The sequence below is a fragment of the Dermochelys coriacea genome, chromosome 4, assembly GCF_009764565.3.
Source record: "Dermochelys coriacea isolate rDerCor1 chromosome 4, rDerCor1.pri.v4, whole genome shotgun sequence".
Lineage (NCBI taxonomy): Eukaryota > Metazoa > Chordata > Testudines > Dermochelyidae > Dermochelys > Dermochelys coriacea.
The window spans coordinates 2,291,666-2,310,235 of NC_050071.1; the positions used below are offsets into that span (position 1 = coordinate 2,291,666).

Below are 18,570 nucleotides of genomic sequence, written 5' to 3' on the forward strand. Positions count from 1 at the left end.
TTTATATAGAGGCAATATATTTTCTATCTTATTATCTGTCCCTTTCTTAATGATTCCCAACATTCGGTTTACTTTTTTGACTGCCACTGCCTGCACACTGAGTGGATGTTTTCACAGAACTATCCACAATGACTCCAAGATCTTTCTTGAGTGGTAACAGCTAATTTAGATCCCCCCCCCATTTTATATGTATAGTTGGGATTATGTTTTCCAATGTGCATTACTTTGCACTTAACAATAGATCATAACCTTTACAAAGATACGTTACATGGTATATCTAGCATAAAACATATTCCAGTTATGTCATATTTACACTCATAAGCATATTTCTATAAAGCATTATAGAGTGCAACATCACTATAATTATGAACTTCACTGCCCAGCAATCACAGAGACCAGAATCTGTAGCCTGGATACAGCCTGAGGTGCTGGGGCCTTTGTTGATGTATCAGTGCACTTCTGGCAATGCTGCTGGGATCCAGTACACCCTGGGGCGCACCATTGGTGGCTCAGCTCCAGCTCCTGCACTGGTGCATCCATGGTCAAGAGCTACAGTGCCCCCTGTGACACACTGTACCTCAGCATGACACCCTGTAACCTCCATATTCAACATTTATATATGATGGTATTTCATATAAGGCATGCCAGGTAAGGTATCATATGAAAGGTCATAATCTGCTGAAACCCATTATTCTGTCCAAATGTGTATATCATTAGTGTGTGTGTGTGTGTATAAAGTTATGAAATTGTGCTGTATGGTTGTTACTGAAATATGCTGTAAATTTGCTAGTGACATACAAAGGATCCCTGCTCAGATAGGTTAATCAATCCATGAATCAACTGTATGACTCAAGTATGGAAACACCACACAATGGGAACTGCTCGATCACTGTGACTCAGCAAAGCCACCAGGACATGCCTGTGCTAGTGTTTGCCAGGCACGTGGGCCCAGGGTATAAAACAAGGGACAACAGCATCATGTCTTGGCCTTTCTCCTCCCCCACCTATGCTGGAAATAACTGGGACACTAAGAAGATGAAGATCATCAGAGGAGATTGGTCCAGGCTTCAGGAACAAGTCTGTGCATTAAGGACTGTAACATCCTGTGGGTGAGAACATTGTTTAATCTAAATGCTGCCTAGTGTAATAAGGTTTAAGCTTTAGATTGTGCATTTATTTTTTCTTTCTTTGGTAACCATCGCTGTCCTTTTATGCCTTCCACTTATAATAATTTAAAATCTACCTTTCTATAGTTAATAGACCTGTTCTATATTTTACCTAAAAGAGTGTCCAGTACTTCCATTCCTTCAATGATATGCTCATTAGTTCAACAGGTATCAGATCTGGTAACTGGACTGAAGTTGCAGCTCTTCATAGATTCAGCATCATTTTGTGGCAATTCTGTTCTGTCACAGACGTTAAGAAAAAGGAATAATAGTAATAGAAATCCATGGGGGTGGGGGATGAGTCAAAGACTTTGGGTTTACAGCAAGCATCTGTCTTCTGCTTCTGGTAGGAGTTCCATTTACCTGTGATTGTCCACCATCTTTTCTCTGTGTGGCCTCAGGGTGCCAATACAAATATCTGTAAAAGGGAGAGACATAACCTGGATTTGGACACAGTCTGTAGCACAAATAGAATACAAGGATATTTACATTCTTTTCATCAAATGTCTGCTAATGTTTGCACATATCAAGTGTCAGTTAGGATTTCTCTAAGCAGAGGACCAATAAAAGCATACGACAATAGAATCTTAGAGTTGCGAACACCTAGGGAATGGAGGTTGTTCATAATTCTGAAATGTTCGTAACTCTGAACAAAATGTTATGGGTGTCCTTTCAAAAGTTTATAACAGAACATTGACTTAACACAGCTCTGAAACTTTACTATGCAGAAGAAAAATACTGCTTTCCCTTTTTTAATAGTTTACATTGACCACAGTACTGTACTGTATTTTTTTTTTGTCTCTGCTACTGCCTGATTGCATACTTCCAGTTCCAAATTATAGAATATCAGGATTGGAAGGGACCTCATCTAGTCCAACCCCCTGCTCAAAGCAGGGCCAATCCCCAGTTGGCCCTCTCAAGGATTGAATTTACAACCCCTGGGTTTAGCAGGCCAATGCTCAAACCACTGAGCTATCCCTCCTCCCCAGGGGTGGGTTGTTGACTGATTGGTTAGTAACTCTGGTGTTCGTAACTCTGAGGTTCTACTGTAACACTTTGGACATAGGAACTGCAAGACAGGATCGGACCCAAGGTACATCCACCCAGTGTCCTGTCTCTGACAAAATGGTTCAGAGGAAGATGCAAGAACTCCCCTGTTAGGGTCTCATCCTGGGCTCTAATAGCTAGAGATTGGCTTGAGCCCTGGAGCACGAAGTTCTTTCTCCCTTCTAAGACTGTTTTTACTATTAGGATGCTGGGTCTTCCTATCAGCCACATAAGTGTCCAATCCTTCTTTGAATCTTGCTTAACTTTTGCCCTCAACATATTTGGATATGTACTTATTTTTTTCCTGAAAGAAAAGGAGTACTTGTGGCACCTTAGAGACTAACAAATTTGCTCTAATAAATTTGTTAGTCTCTAAGGTGCCACAAGTACTCCTTTTCTTTTTGCGAATACAGACTAACACGGCTGCTACTCTGAAACCTATTTTTTTCCTGAAAGCCCTGATCCTGCAGACATATAAGCCCACAAACAGTCCCATTGTAAGTGTTTGCAGCCGAAGTATCTGAATATACGACAGGCATCCATGTTCCTTATTATGATACAGACTAACTGGAGAGGAGTGAAAAAACTTTCATTAAACTCTGTGCTGTCTTTTTGCACTCATTCATTTCTCATGATTTTGCAACTCAATATTTCAATATTTTGGTAGACTGGAAATGTATTGCAAAGACGCACATGAAAGTCCTGTGCTGAGTGGGGACTGTGCAGTCCTCGCTGCGCTACGTGGGGAAGATAGGCACTTTTATTTCTCCCATTTCATATGTTCCCCACCCAAGTTTGGGTTTTACAGAGGTGCCATGACACAGCCTGATAGTTCTTGGGCTGAACTTGGCTGAATGTCTCTGCCCTACTTTCGCGCTAGCCCGTTGTTCCCACATGTGTCCGAGGCACTCAGGTCTCTAAGCTCAGGTAAGCACTATGAGCCTTAAAATGTAAAATTCCTGCACATTTTACCCTCAGCCTGAAGCAGAAAGCACAGCTGAAGACACCTCATATCCTCCAAAGGTCAATATCGGCACCCACAATGCATTTTCTCTGGCTTTCTTCAGTCTCATTTCAAAATGTCCCAAGCAATGGAGCTTCCCTTCCTGCCTATTCCACAGCCTCAACTCTCACTGCAGGAAGCTTCCCCAGAAACCTACCATTCCTTAGTGTCAACTCAGACCACCTTAAACAAGCCCTAGCTGCCTTACCTCCGCAGGTAGGAATTGACTTTGCAAGGTAGCGGCGAGTGTGTGCTCTGTCCTCCTTCTGGTAACCACTTGATGGATGTGTCAACCCCAAACCCAACATGTCCTTCAGCTCCTGAAGATATTGGCATCCCCTGCTCAGCTGAGACAGCCCTGGAGAGTGCCAAGGAGCCCAGCAATCTGTTCCCCTGACACTCACCACTGCAGCCTTGAATGGCTGTAGCCCATTCTTGGTTGTTGTGGTTGTCATGGAAGCAGTGACTGTCCTACTCTTTGCAAAACAAATACATGAAAACCCTGCCAAGCACATTTCAGCCAGAAAAGCTTTGGGAATGGAAATAATCACCACAGTCTCCAGCTCTTAATTACGCTCTAGCCCCCTGAGAGTCAGGGGATTATTTTTAGGCTACAAGGCCCAGGCCAAACAGTCGGTGGGTGTGTAGTAGGTGGGGAGCTGTTTCCGTCTATAACTTCCTCAAACAACTGTCCTGCCGAAAGCATCTGCAGTGGCTCAAGGAAGGTGAACAGGAAATCATACTAGACACTATTGTGCAGAGAGGGAAACAATAGCTGGAGCTTAGAACCAGGAGGTGAACAGATGGCTCATCGTCTGTAAAACAAAGAGCAGCCCCTGGTACTCAAAGGAGGAACCTTCCCCTAGCAATGAGTGCTGGCCAAAGTGAGCTCTAATGTAAGTGGGTGCAGTTCTGTCTGAGGACTCTGGATTTGCAGTGACCCACCCAAAGGCTGGATTTGGCCCCAGTGAATGGTCTGGAATGAAAGGTTCTGGGCCCAACCCTCTTGTTGCAAGTGTAACCCACACACCTCCTGGGTGTGATGTTCTGTCCCATCTAGTGGCCCTGAGACCACTTAGAGAGAGAGAGGTAAAATGAGTCTGCTCTACAGCCGTAGCTAACAGCCCATTGGTTTTTAGCTCATGTTGTAGCAGCTCATGCGCTAAGCTCCAGAGGTCCCCAGTTCAATCCCGCGCACTGACGACCGGAGTCTGTCAGCGTTACCCAAGTCCATAGGCTTCCCAGTGCATGTGAAACCAGAATCAGGCCAACTATTCTTGGGCTGGACTTGGCTGAATGTCTCTGCCCTAAGAGGAATAAGAAGCAGCGAGGGGCAAACTGGTTAAGATAAAATAAGCAGCCACCCAAAACTCCAACCAAACCAGTTTTGAGGCGGGCAGGGTGGGGTTGTCGACACCTCATCCCCGAAGGAGGAAAAGTGTAAATTAACACCCTTTTCTACAAAGAGTCAATGGCTGCTGCCTGCCTGTGCTGCAGGGCTTGCAAAGAGTAGCTGTGGGAGTCAGTGACTCTCTTCAGTGTCCTGAAAATGGGAGCAGAGCTAGGGGGCTGGGGTACCTGATATTCCCCCAGTGGCATCAGGCAGGTCACACAGCAGTTGATGGTGCTATGTGAGGGCTGGTGTTGGCATCCCTGGGCTAAGGTCTGCTCCAATAGGGCACCCACCAGGTCCAAAGCTAGGCTGTTCATTGAGGTCCCCTACCTTAGCTAAGATGGGCCTGAAGGATGACCCCAGAGCAGACCTGGTGACCTTCCATGAGCAGCAGACGGTTTGTAATGACCAAGATTTCTAAGGCCAGAAGGGACCACTATGATCATCTACTCTGACCTCCTGCATAACACAGGCTCTTGGATTTCCCCGTATTAATGGTCCATATTAAGGACTGATGCCTATTTCTACTGCATAGATTTAATGTAATGAGTAAGTGAAATGTCTGGTTTCCATTGGAGTTATCCCATACCAGAGACAACTGCTATCAGTTTGTCCCATATATTCCCTCTTGTAGGGCCTGATCCAAGCCTATGGAAGTCTATAGGAGACTTTTCATTCACTTCCATGGGCTTTGGGTCAGGTCCATAATGTCAAGTGAGTTTTCTCCAATCAACACATTTACCATTCCTTTCTGATGCAAGGTGCTCAGAGAAAATGCAAGCAATTTGGCTGAGTAGAATGAAGAGGGGCAGGGAGAAAGGGATGGACAGAAGCAAGTGTGACTATTCTAATCCCTTTTCTTAGAAAAACATGGTTACACTCCAGCGAGGGCCCGCTAGCGCTGCCCAGAAAGCCAGCGAATGCAAGAAGCATTGCTCCATCTTTGCCCATGAACCTGTCACCGGGCACACATACCTACAAACACTTCACATTGCCACTGTCACACTTGGGTGTCTAAAGTTAGCCTAAATCTGGATTTATTTGCCTTTGTCTACACTACAGCCTATGTTGGCAAAACTTATATCGCTCAGGGGTGTGAATATTCCACCCACAGAGCGACAAAAGTTACACCGACATAAGTGCTGGTGTGCACAGCACTATGTTGGCAGGAGAGCTTCTCCCACCGACATGGTGTCTACTGCTCATGGAGATGTTTTTTTATGCTGATGGGAGAGCTCCCTCCTGTCAGCATAGAGCATCTTCACCAGATGCACTGCAGCAGTGCAGCTGCATTCATACAGCTGTGCCACTGCAATGCTGTACATATAGACATGGCCATAGACTCTTAAGTAAGAGTGAGCTGATGTTCAAAGTTGCTGAGCTCCAGCAGCTCCTACTGCTCCAGGAACCATTCTCATGGCTAAGGCATATTCATGGCAAGTGAGCCAATGTGACACTGATCCAGCAACGGTTAAACAACCAGCAGGCTAAGTGACCCAAAAATCAACCTTTAAGAACATGGAAACCTATTGAAATGGTAATTAGGGCCATTCCTTGTGGATAGTTATCAAAGCCATGTTAAGTAAACCTGTATTGTTAAAGCACTACGAATAGGCACCAATTGTATTTGTCTGTGTTTACCTATATCTTGTTAGGTTTCAGAGTGGTAGCCGTATTAGTCCGTATCAGCAAAAAGAACGAGGAGTACTTGTGGCACCTTAGAGACTAACAAATTTATTTGAACATAAGCTTTCGTGGGCTAAAACCCACTTCATTGGATGCATCCACTGGAAAATACAGTAGGAAGATATATATATACACAGAGAACATGAAAAAATGGGGGTTGCCATACACACTAAAATGAGAGTGATCAATTAAGGTGGGCTATTATCAGCAGGAGAAAAAAACCTTTTGTAGTGATAATCAGGATGGCCTATTTCCAACAATTGACAAGAAGGTGAGAGTAACAGTGTGTGTGTGCGGGGGGGGGGGGGGGGAAATAAACATGGGGAAATAGTTTTACTTTGTGTAATGACCCATCCACTCCTAGTCTTTATTCAAGACTAATTTAATGGTGTCCAGTTTGCAAATTAATTTCAATTCAGCTGTCTCTCGTTGGAGTCTGTTTTTGAAGTTTTTTTGTTGTAATATTGTGACTTTTAGGTTTATATCGAGTGACCAGGGAGAATGAAGTCTTCTCCAACTGGTTTTTGAATGCTATAATTCTTGACATCTGATTTGTGTCCATTTACTCTTTTGTGTAGAGATGGTCCGGTTTGGCCAATGTACATGGCAGAGGGGCATTACTGGCACATGATGGCATATATCACATTGGTAGATGTGCAGGTGAACGAGCCTCCGATAGTGTGGCTGATGTGATTAGGCCCTATGATGGTGTCCCCTGAATAGATATGTGGACAGAGTTGGCAACGGCCTTTGTTGCAAGGATACGTTCCTGGGTTAGTGTGTTTGTTGTGTGGTGTGTGGTTGCTGGTGAATATTTGCTTCAGGTTGGGGGGCTGTCTGTAAGCGAGGACTGGCCTGTCTCCCAAGATCTGTGAGAGTGAGGGCTCATCCTTCAGAATAGGTTGTAGCTCCTTGATGATGCGCTAGAGAGGTTTTAGTTGGGGGGCTGAAGGTGATGGCTAGTGACGTTCTGTTACTTTTGTTGTTGGACCTGTCCTGTAGTCAGTGACTTCTGGGTACTCTTCTGGCTCTGTCAATCTGTTTCTTCACTTCAGCAGGTGGGTACTGTAGTTGTAACAATGCTTGATGGAGATCTTGTAGGTGTTTGTCTCTGTCTGAGGGGTTGGAGCAAATGCGGTTATATCGTAGAGCTTGGCTGTAGACAATGGATCATGTGGTGTGGTCTGGATGAAAGCTGGAGGCATGTAGGTAGGAATAGCAGTCAGTAGGTTTCCGGTATAGGGTGGTGTTTATGAGACCATCGCTTATTAGCACCGTAGTGTCCAGGAAGTGGATCTCTTGTGTGGACTGATCCAGGCTGAGGTTGATAGTGGGATGGAAATTGTTGAAATCATGGTGGAATTCCTCAAGGGCTTCTTTTCCACGGGTCCAGATGATGAAGATGTCATCAATGTAGCTCAAGTAGAGTAGGGGCATTAGGGGACGAGAACTGAGGAAGTGTTATTCTAAGTCAGCCATAAAAATGTTGGCATACTGTGGGGCCATGTGGGTACCCATAGCAGTGCCGCTGATTTGAAGGTATACATTGTCCCCAAATGTGAAATAGTTATGGCTGAGGACAAAGTCACAAAGTTCAGCCACCAGGTTAGCCGTGACATTATTGGGGATACTGTTCCTGATGGCTTGTAGCCCATCTTTGTGTGGAATGTTGGTGTAGAGGCTTCTACATCCATAGTGGCTAGGATGGTGTTTTTAGGAAGATCACCAATAGATTGTAGTTTTCTCAGGAAGTCAGTGGTGTCTCGAAGATAGCTGGGAGTGCTGGTAGCGTAGAGCCTGAAGAGAGAGTCTACATAGCCAGACAATCCTGCTGTCAGGGTGCCAATGCCTGAGATGATGGGGCGTCCAGGATTTCCAGGTTTATGGATCTTGGGTAGCAGATAGAATACCCCAGGTCGGGGTTCCAGGGGTGTGTCTGTGCAGATTTGTTCTTGTGCTTCTTCAGGGAGTTTCTTGAGCAGATGATGTAGTTTCTTTTGGTAACTCTAAGTGGGATCAGAGAGTAATGGCTTGTAGAAAGTGGTGTTGGAGAGCTGCCTAGCAGCCTCTCGTTCATATTCCGACCTATTCATGATGTATGGCAACACCCATTTTTTCATGTTTTCTGTGTATATATATATATATCTTCCTACTGTATTGTCCACTGCTTGCATGCAATGAAGTGGGTTTTAGCCCATGAAAGCTTATGCTCAAATAAATTTGTTAGTCTCTAAGATGCCACAAGTACTCCTCGTTCTTTTTGCTTATTAGAAGATTAACAATGTGATCCAATTAGCTTGTAGATGCTAAACTTCAGTTCCTAACTGTAATTTCTGTTACTATATTCGATTGATTCAGAGATCAAAAAGGAATGTTAATTTTAGATGAAACTTGGGTGTAATAATATCATTGTCTATATATCTCTTTGAAGTTTATGTCAAAGGCTGACTGTTGAACTATAACCAATTGAATTGATTCTGGAAGGACTTTTGCAAATCAGCAGCTCACCATTTCTACTATGAAACTGACGTAAGAACTTTATTCATATCTGTATGTATAATGATCTTTTAAGCATAGTAACTCTTTTCTTTTTGAATTAATCTTAGTTTAGTTCATAAGAATTGGCTGTAAGCGTGTATTTGGGTAAGATCTGAAATATACATTGACCTCGTGGTGGGTAATGTGCCCAATCTTTTGGGATTGGTAGAACTTTATATTAGTGAATAAGATTTTATGTAATCCTCACCATATTAGACTTGGTTGTCTGGTTGGGAGCCAAAGGATGGATTGTTTAAGGGAACCGTATTTTTGCTTCTTGGTAACCAGTAAGGTATTGCAGAAGCTGTTTTGTTACTGACTTGGTGGCTCTAATTATTGGAATAAACCACCAATTTTGGGAATCGTCTACCTATTCTTTTCAGTTTGCCCTGATTGAGCATTCTCAGTGTGGCCCCTCCAGTGACCATGATCACAGCCATACTTTGCAGTATCTGGTGCTAATGCTACAGATAAACACCTGAAACCAGCCCCTCTTCCCACTGACATCAACAGCAAACCACCTTGACTTTTCTGGACAAAAACAGTGCCTCACAGCAAAACTGTTGGAAACTGGTGACATCTAGGACAAAAATCAGTGATGGTCCCCAGTGACCATGGCTTAGGCTGAGCAACCCCCCAGTAGGCATTAAAGCTGCCTAGAATTAGGGTGACCAGATGTCTCAATTTTATAGGGACAGTCCCAATTTTGGGGGCTTTTTCTTATATAGGCACCTATTACCCCCCCCCCACCCCCAGTCCTGATTTTTTACACTTGCTGTCTGGTCACCCTACCTAGAATCCATGTGGAAGATGCTCAGTCTAACAAGAGAGAAGACTAACACAATGTAAGATTGCTGCATCTCCAGACCAGGGTGTCCCCTGTGGCGGCATGGGGGTTCAGGACACCCACCAGATGAAGCTGTTGGCGGCCCACAAATGATAGTTCAACCTACCTGGTGTAGGTTCAGCATGTTAACAGCCAGTCTATATCATGGGCCTCCGAGAGTGAGGGCTGAGCACTTAAACCTTCATGGGCTCCGGCCTCCTGACTGGAGCAGCCAATAAGAGTTGATTGCTCAGGCTTTCTAAGATGAGGGCTGAACAAACAAACAGGTAGCATTTCCAGCCACTGGCCTAAAAGTCAGAGCACACCCAGACCTGCATATGGGGCTGGAGGTAGGTGTACCCGGGCCCACCCTGCTTCAGCCCTGGGCCCTAGAGGTAGTGTGTGACTCTGCCACAGGGTCAGTGGGAAAACGTGCAGTCTAGGGGGACCATCTTTTTGAAAGGCAAAAATAGGACACGTGCAGGAGCCCCGCCCCTTCTTGGCCCCATCCTTGCTCCTCCTTTCCCTCTGAGGCCCTGCCCCTTGGCCTGGCCAGAATCCGGAGCTGGGCAGTGGTAAGAGCTGTCCAGGGAGCCAGGCCATTGTGGGGAGCCCTGGACCCTCCATCTGTCCTGCGTGGAGCCTTGGTGGGGGGAGAGGAGCAGGAGGCATGGCCTTGTGGCAAGGGAGGCGCTAAGGCCCACCTCAGCCCACTCCCACCCCCACGAAGAGCCTGGTGCTGCCCTTGAGCCTCGGGCAGGCATGGAGCAGTGCCACAGGGAATCCGGGACAAATGTTGGTCCCAGAGTCATTCAGCCTGGAACTGGGACTTGAATGTACATTCTGGGACTGTTCCGTCTAATTAGGGACGGATCTTCACCCTAGTGTGGTTGCTGCCTTGCATCCTGGCAGTACCATCGGACCCAAGTCTTGTTTCCCTCGCCTTCTTCCTACCAGCTCCAGCAGGTGCTGCTCCATCCCTGCTGGGACCTGGCTCTCAGCCTCCTGGTCAGGCATCCCTTCCACTTGTTTCTCTGCGGGGTTGTCCGGCTCCCGGGATAGTGGGTCGCCCTTCCTCCCTGCTGCCGGTTGCGGGCTCAGCTGAGGGCTCAGCTGCCTGGGGTGGAGGTCTGCCTCCTAATCTGGTCCAGACCAACTGAGTAGCTGGGCCTTGCCCTTCTACTGCCTTCCCTGCACTGCACTTCCTGCGAGGGAGTGGGATGAGCTGAACCCCCCAAGGGGGGGTTAACCCCTCTGTGCTGGAGGGAGGCCACGCTGCTTCACTACACGCAGGAAGACTTTTAGCAATGCTGAGTTTGGTGAGTGCCCCCATGTGATGACCAGACTGAAGAGGGCATAGCCCAGAAATAACTATACTCAGCCTGCCCTACGTTTAATCCATTCTAGGGCATTTTCGCCTACATGATCATTAAGGTAATGTCAAAACTGACAAATGAGGGGTTCATTTACTTACTGCACCTTCCTAGCCAAAGTAGAACACTGATAGCAAAGCCAAGCTACTGACAAAGAGATCAGCTACCCACGATAATATGTGTTCACTGCAGAGCAAGCATTAGCAGCACAAGAATAAGTTAGCTAGCCTCAGTGTGGGACAATTGCAATACACCCTACCTGGAACTACTCCAGGAGAAAAATAATTCACAGATATATTGACTCCCCTAGGCTGGATGAACAGACAGCTGGGCTCACAGGCAGCCCCTGCCTGAAAATGGTAGCCACGCTCCCCCTGCCACTCAGACATATCCCTAGCTGTAAGAGGCAGACTGTAAACTACGCACTCCACTGTTGCCAGCTCTCCTGATTTTATTGTAAGTCTTGCAATAGTTGATGTTTTTCTTAAAGGCCCAGCTACTGGAGCCATGGGATTACATAAGACTTCCAGATTTCAGCTTCCAAGAAAAGGTTCTAGCCCCCTGTGCTTGTGAAGAAAAGCTTGACACCATGACCCCTGCAGGCTGCAGCACCGGGCAGCCAGGAGACACACCCCACAGTTGGTATTGTTAAAACCCCTGGGATTTGTGGGCCTGATGTGCGATTGGGACGGCTCAGGGCTGGCACCGTTGAGGCGACATTGAGCAGACAATGCTGGTGACAGGGAAGGGCTGGCTGAAATACAGCAAGAAGCAGACGCTCCACAGCAAAGCCCAGCTCATCCATTGTGTGGTGACAAAAGGGCTTTCACAGAGCGAAACAGGCCTCCATGCTCAGAGCACTCAATCACCTGCAATTTCATCACTGGGGAGGGCAGTTCCCCAAGGGCTCCACTCCATTACTCCTCCCCGGGTTTGGGGGGAGCTTGGCCCTTCCTGCCTCCAATGAAAATCAGTGGGGCTGCTGATGCCCTGCTGGGAGTCCAGGGGGCTCCAGGCCTGCCCTGCCAGCAGGGGGAAGCACCAGATGGCAGAGAGGAATTGTCCCATGGGCAGTCTCCTACCAGCTTCCTCCTTCCTGCAGGGAGATCATAAAATATCAGGGTTGGAAGGGACCTCAGGAAGTCATCTAGTCCAATCCCCTGCTCAAAGTAGGACCAATCCCCAATTTTTGCCCCAGATCCCTAAATGGCCCCCCTCAAGGATTGAACTCATAATCCTGGGTTTAGCAGGGCAATGCTCAAACCACTGAGCTATCCCTCCCGCTAGGGATAGAGCAGGGAAGGGGGGAGCCTGCTGATTCCAGCCCTCCCTCCTTCCAGGGGAAAAGGGAACTCTGCCCCACCTCCCCCCTGCAGGATCTGGGGTGGTTGAACAGCACCGCCCCTGCTGTCCATACAGAGGGAGGGTGGAAACAGGAGGGCTGAGCCCTTACACAGCTCCACACGGCAAACACACACACACAGGGCTGCTGGGGGACGCATTTATTCCCTTGCCCCTGTTCCCTGTGCTGAGCTGTCCCATCACCCACCACGATGGAATGTCATGCACCCTCCAGAATCGGTGACTTCCCTCGGTTCACCTCTTTGAACCCATTCACATGCTTTATTACATAATGGGTCCAAGCTGAGCTTGCAGTCTCGATTGTGGGTAAACACGCCCTTTGCCCATCCTATTCGTTACAAATAATCATATCAGCTGGAAAGTGAATACCTGCTTCTGCCCCAGTATTTGCCATAGGCCCATCAGCAACCCATTGAGGTGGTGCACCGAGATAAGAATGTCTTACATAAAGATAAGAACATGGCCAATGAAATTATTGTATTTCATGCCCCTGGCAAGGCGCTTACGGTTCTGGCTCCTGTTATGTGCTCAGATCCCACTGTCCACGGGTAGCTGGCAAAATTAATGAGATGCATTTTTCTTAACTTTCGGGAACTCATCCCAATGGACTGAGCTAACTTTCAGCTACTGGAGATTCCTATGAAACCCAAATGTTATGAAATGACTTCACATTAGAAACTCCTTGGATCTCTTCTGGGTGAGGCCCCACACCCAGTCGCCCCAGATTTGTATTTCTGGGCTACTGCCTTGTGGTTTGGATTCTAGGGGCCTCCCTTACTGAAGAGGTCATGTACTTTTTGAGGTGTCTCTGGAAGGGGGTAGGAGTCTCAAAGAGTAAGCCTGATCAGATTGGAGAAGTATCAAATAGTCCCATGCAGATACTCACTGGGTTACAGCCCCGTGAGAACAGAATGCTCACTCCTGCTAAGAAATGAACACAGAGAGAACCATTTGTTTTCTCTCTCTCTCACACTCACCCACCACACACACCCTTTCACTTCCTTCTGATGTACAGATTGCAAGGTCAGAAGGGACCACTGTGATCATTTACTATGACTCCCTGCAAAGCACAGGCCAGAGACCTGCCCCCAAATAATTCCTTTTGAACTAGAGCAGATCTTTAAAAAATTAAAAAAGGTCACTTTATAATAGTCAGGTTTCCCTTTCCCTGTTTTCTCTTGGAGGATTAACTTGGAGGACTGGAGAACCAGTGCAGTTATGACATCACAAGGCCTAGCTATGCCAACGGAGTGTTACCGGTGGGTACCTGTTGGGGGAGACATGCTGCACGGGTGGATACCATGACTTCGCTGATTCCATAGTGAGGTATGTTGCAGCATGAGAAGAGTTTCTGACAGGAGAGGCACCAGCCCGATGTGAACTGTAATACTCTGACAGACCCTCGCCCCATCTCCCAACAACTTCCTAATCCAGCCGCAGGGGCCTTTCACACTAGCCCACCATGAGAGAGACAAACTCCAATGCCATGAAAACAAGGAGGAGCGGTCCCTTGGCCTTGAAACCGTGCAGCTGGACAACAAAGGTAGCTTTGTGATCAACTGAAGTCCATTTGCTACAGTAACTCCCTTTTATAGATGTAAGCAGAGTCAGAATGGGCTCTACCCTGACATCTGCTGGTGAGCTGTGGAAAAGGACTTCGGGGGCTGATCTCGTTCGCATGGGCACATCCACCCTGCCTAGCAGGATGGGACTGCTTGTCTGAGTGATTATTGCTCATCTCTGTCACCAAGTTAGGGCTATATAAACACGCCACTTTTTTAATGCCTATTTTATAAGTGTGTAATATCAGCACCTGGAGAGAGCAGCCTTCACGCACACAGTTAGACAGGCAGAACCGCAGGGTCTCACTGTGTGGATGAAACAATGGTGGAGGGAAGAGGGGGGTTTAGGTTGATTAGGAACTAGAGAACCTTTTGGAACAGGAGGAGCCTATACAGGAAAAACGGGTTCTACCAAAACAGAATTCGATTGCTGGCATGTACAGGTACAAAGGTTGTAGAGGAGTTTTTAAACTAAAAGCCAACACGTGCAGAGGAACACATGATTTGGACAGACACATCCCTTAGGGGAAGATTTATTAAAGTGGATACTCCATATCTTAGCAAAGAGGAGAGGCTAGAAGTTGATAAAATACAGGTAGGAACTGAAGAGAAACAGTGAAACAAAAGAGTCCCATTCAATTACATCACATGATGGATGACAACTAAATACTGAGAAATTTTATAAATGCTCGTATACAAATGCAACAAGTCTAAAGACCAAGATGGGTAAATTTGCAAGCCTGGTATTAAATGAGGATACTGATATAATAGGTAAAAAGAAAAGGAGTACTTGTGGCACCTTAGAGATTAACAAATTTATTTGAGCATAAGCTTTCGTGAGCATCTGATGAAGTGAGCTGTAGCTCACGAAAGCTTATGCTCAAATAAATTTGTTAGTCTCTAAGGTGCCACAAGTCCTCCTTTTCTTTTTGCGAATACAGACTAACACGGCTGCTACTCTGAAACCTGATATAATAGGTGTGATGCTGGCACACCAGGTGCCCGCTCTTGCCAAGACTGCTAGACCTTACTGAACATGACAACTGCAGGACTGGAAACCGGTCTGGCCCACCTGTGTGTTAGCATTGTCAAAACAGATATTGAGTTTGTAAGAATGTGTTTAGTGTTTAGACTTGATGAAATGCTTGTGGGATGCTGTATGTATTGATCTCACTTATAAAATCTGTAGCCCATGGTATAAAGTTATATTGAGTATTTGCATTGAAAACCTCTCTAACTGTGTAACTCCCCAAACAGGAAAGAAGCATTAATTATCAAAAAAGGACTGTCTGTGACTCCATATTAAGCCTGTTACAGTGCTTTTTTTTTTTCCATCAAATGCATCCGATGAAGTGAGCTGTAGCTCACGAAAGCTTATGCTCTAATAAATTTGTTAGTCTCTAAGGTGCCACAAGTACTCCTTTTCTTTTTACAGTGCTTGAGGATTTGATACTTGGTTGACACAATCTAAGTAGAGAACACACAGTTTGGGGTTTGTGCCCTGGTTTGTAGCAGTCTGTCCTGAGATTGATACTCACGTTCACGAGTTACTCTAGACAGCTTGACAACGGGCATCATAGAAACTTGGTAGGATGATGATAATTAATGGGACACAGTAATACCAAGTTACAAAATACAAAGAAATGACAAAGTAGGCCACGTTGGTAGGGGAGTGGCACTACATCTGAAAGACAGCACAGTGTAAACTACAGTAAAAATCTTAAATGAATCAAACAGTGCCATAGAATCTCTATGCATAGAAACTCCATGCTTGAGCAATAAGAGGATAGCAGTAAGAACATACTATTGACCACCTCCCAGGAGGGTGTTGGTGATTGTGAAATGCTCAGGGATATAAGAAAAGCTACAAAAACAGAAAACCCAATAATAATGGGGGATTTCAACTATCTCCATATTGACTGGAATGACACCCCAGGATGGGATGCAGAGATAAAATTTCTAGACATCATTAGTGACAGCTTCTTGGAGAAGCCAGTCCTGGAATCCACAAGGCAAGAGGCAATTCTTGATTTAGTCCTAAAAGAGGCACAGGATCTGGGCCAATCGGTAACTATAGTTGAATATAGCTTGGTAATAGCGACCATAATGTAATTAAATTGAATATCCTTTAAGGGGGGAAAATACAAAAGAAACCCACCACAATAGCATTTAACTTCTAAATGGGAACTACACTTGTTAAGTGGAAATTAAAAAGAACAGTGATAAGAATGATATGCCTCAAGCTGCATGGAAACTTTTTTAAAACATCACAATAGAGGCTCAAATTGTAGGTATACTCCAAATAAAAAAAAAGTAAAAGGAGCAAAAAAAACAAACAAACAAACCAAGATCAAAAAAAAAAAAAAGGCCACCATGGCTAAACAACAGAGTAAAAGAGGCCATTAGAGACAAAAAGGCACCCTTGAAAATTGGAAGTCAAATCCTACTGAGGAAAATAGAAAAGGACAAACTCTGGCAAGTGAAATGAAAAAGCACAATTAGACAGGCCAATAAAGAATTTGGCAAGCAACTAGCAAAAGACACAACAGCTAACAGCAACATTTTTGTAAGTACATCATCAACAGGAAGCCTGCCAAACAAGGGGGGGTGGGGCAAGGCACACTGGATGATCCATGCACTAAAGAAGCACTCAAGGAAGACAAGGCCACTGTGGAGAAGCTAAATGAATTTTTTGCATCAGTCTTCACTGCAGAGGATGTGAGGGAGATTCTCCCACCTGAGCCATTCTTTTTAGGTGACAAATCTGAGGAACTGTCCCAGATTGAAGTGTCGATAGAGGAGATTTTGGAACAAATTGATAAATTCAATAGTAATAAGTCACCAGGACTAGATGATATTCACCCAAGAATTCTGAAGGAACTCAAATGTGAAATTGCAGAACTACTAACTGCTAATTACTAATGGTTAAATCTACATCTGTACCAAATGACTGGGAGATAGTTAATGTCATGCTCTAAAAAAGGCTCTAAAGGTGATGCTGGCAGTTACAGGCTGGGAAACTTAACTTCAGTACCTGGCAAATTGGTTGAAACTATAATAAAAGAACAGAATTATCAGACACATAGATGAATACATTACGTTGGAGAAGAGGCACATGGCTTTTGTAAAAGGAAATCATGCTTCACCAATCTGTTAGAATTCTTTGAGAGGGCCAAAAAACATGTGGAGAAGGGTGATCTACTGGATATTGTGTACTTGGACTTTCAGAAAGCTTTGACAAGGTCCTTCACCAAAGGCTTTTAAGCAAAGTAAGCAGTCGTGGGATAAGAGGGAAGGTCCTCTTATGAATTGGTAACTGGTTAAAAAATAGGAAACAAAGGATAGGAACAGATGGCCAGTTTTCACAATGGAGAAAGGTAAATAGCAGTGTCCTCCAGAACCCCAGGGGTCTGTACTGGGATCGGTGTTGCTCAAGAGATACATAAAAGATCTAGGAAAAGGGGGAAACTGTGAGGTGCAAAAGTTTGCAGACAATACAAAATTACCCAAGATAGTTAAGTCCAAAGCAGACTGTGAAGAGTTACAAAAGGGATCTCACAAAACTGGGTGACAAGCAACAAAATGACAGATGAAATTTAGTGTTGAGAAATGCAAAGTAATGCACATTGGACAACATAATTCCAATTATACATATAAAATGATGGGGTCTAAATTAGCTGTTACCACTCAAGAAAGAGATCTTGGTGTCACTGTGATAGTTCTCTGAAAACATTCACTCAATGTGCAGCGGCAGTCAAAAAGGCTAACAAAATTTTAGCAGCCATTAGGAAAGGGATAGATAATAAAACAGAAAATATCATAAAGCCACTGTATAAATCCATGGCATGCCCACATCTTGGATACAGTGTGCCGTTCTGGTCACCTCATCCCAAATAAAACATTTTAGAATTGGAAAAGGTGCAGAAAAGGGCAACAAAAATGATGAGGGGTATGGAACCACTTCTGTATGAAAAGAGATTAAGAAGATGGACTGTTCAGCACAGACAAGAGATGACTCAGGGGGGATATGATAGAAAGGTCTATAAAATTTTGACTGGAGAAAGTGAATAAGGAAATATTGTTTACCTCTTTTCCCATAACACAAGTACCAGGGTCACCCAGTGAAATTAATAATTTAAAACAAACACAGGGAAGTATTTCTTCACACAATGTACAGTCAACCCGTGGAACTTGTTGCCAGGGGAAGCTGTGAAGGCCAAAACTATAAATGAGTTTAAAAAAGAATTAGATAAGCTCATGGAGGATAGGGCCATCAATGGCTATTAGAGAAGATGGTCAGGGATGTGACCCCATGCTCTGGGTTTCCCTCAGCTTCTGGCTGCTAGAAGCTGGGACTGGATGACAGGGGATGGATTACTCAATAAATTGCCCTGCTCTGTTCATTCCCTTTGAAGTGTCTGGCCCTGGCCACTGTCAGAACACAGGATACTGGGCTAGATGGACCATTAGTCTGACCCAGTGTGGCCGTTCTCATGTTCTTGAGTTAACACAGGGCTCATCTTTAAGGCTGACACCTTCAAAACTGAATGTTTAAGTTAAGTCCTAACTCCTCTGGCCTTCAACAGAAGTCACACATACTCACCACCCAATTAG

At 45.2% G+C, this 18,570-nt stretch overlaps 1 long non-coding RNA gene across 1 annotated transcript; it reads left to right on the forward strand.

The window, feature by feature from the left end:
• Window positions 1–232: 232 nt before the first annotated feature.
• Window positions 233–9,195, forward strand: LOC119854283. The gene is made up of 2 exons (XR_005292402.2): window positions 233–1,109; window positions 8,727–9,195. It is a non-coding gene; the product is annotated as an uncharacterized LOC119854283 (long non-coding RNA).
• The last annotated feature ends 9,375 nt before the right edge of the window (window positions 9,196–18,570 follow it).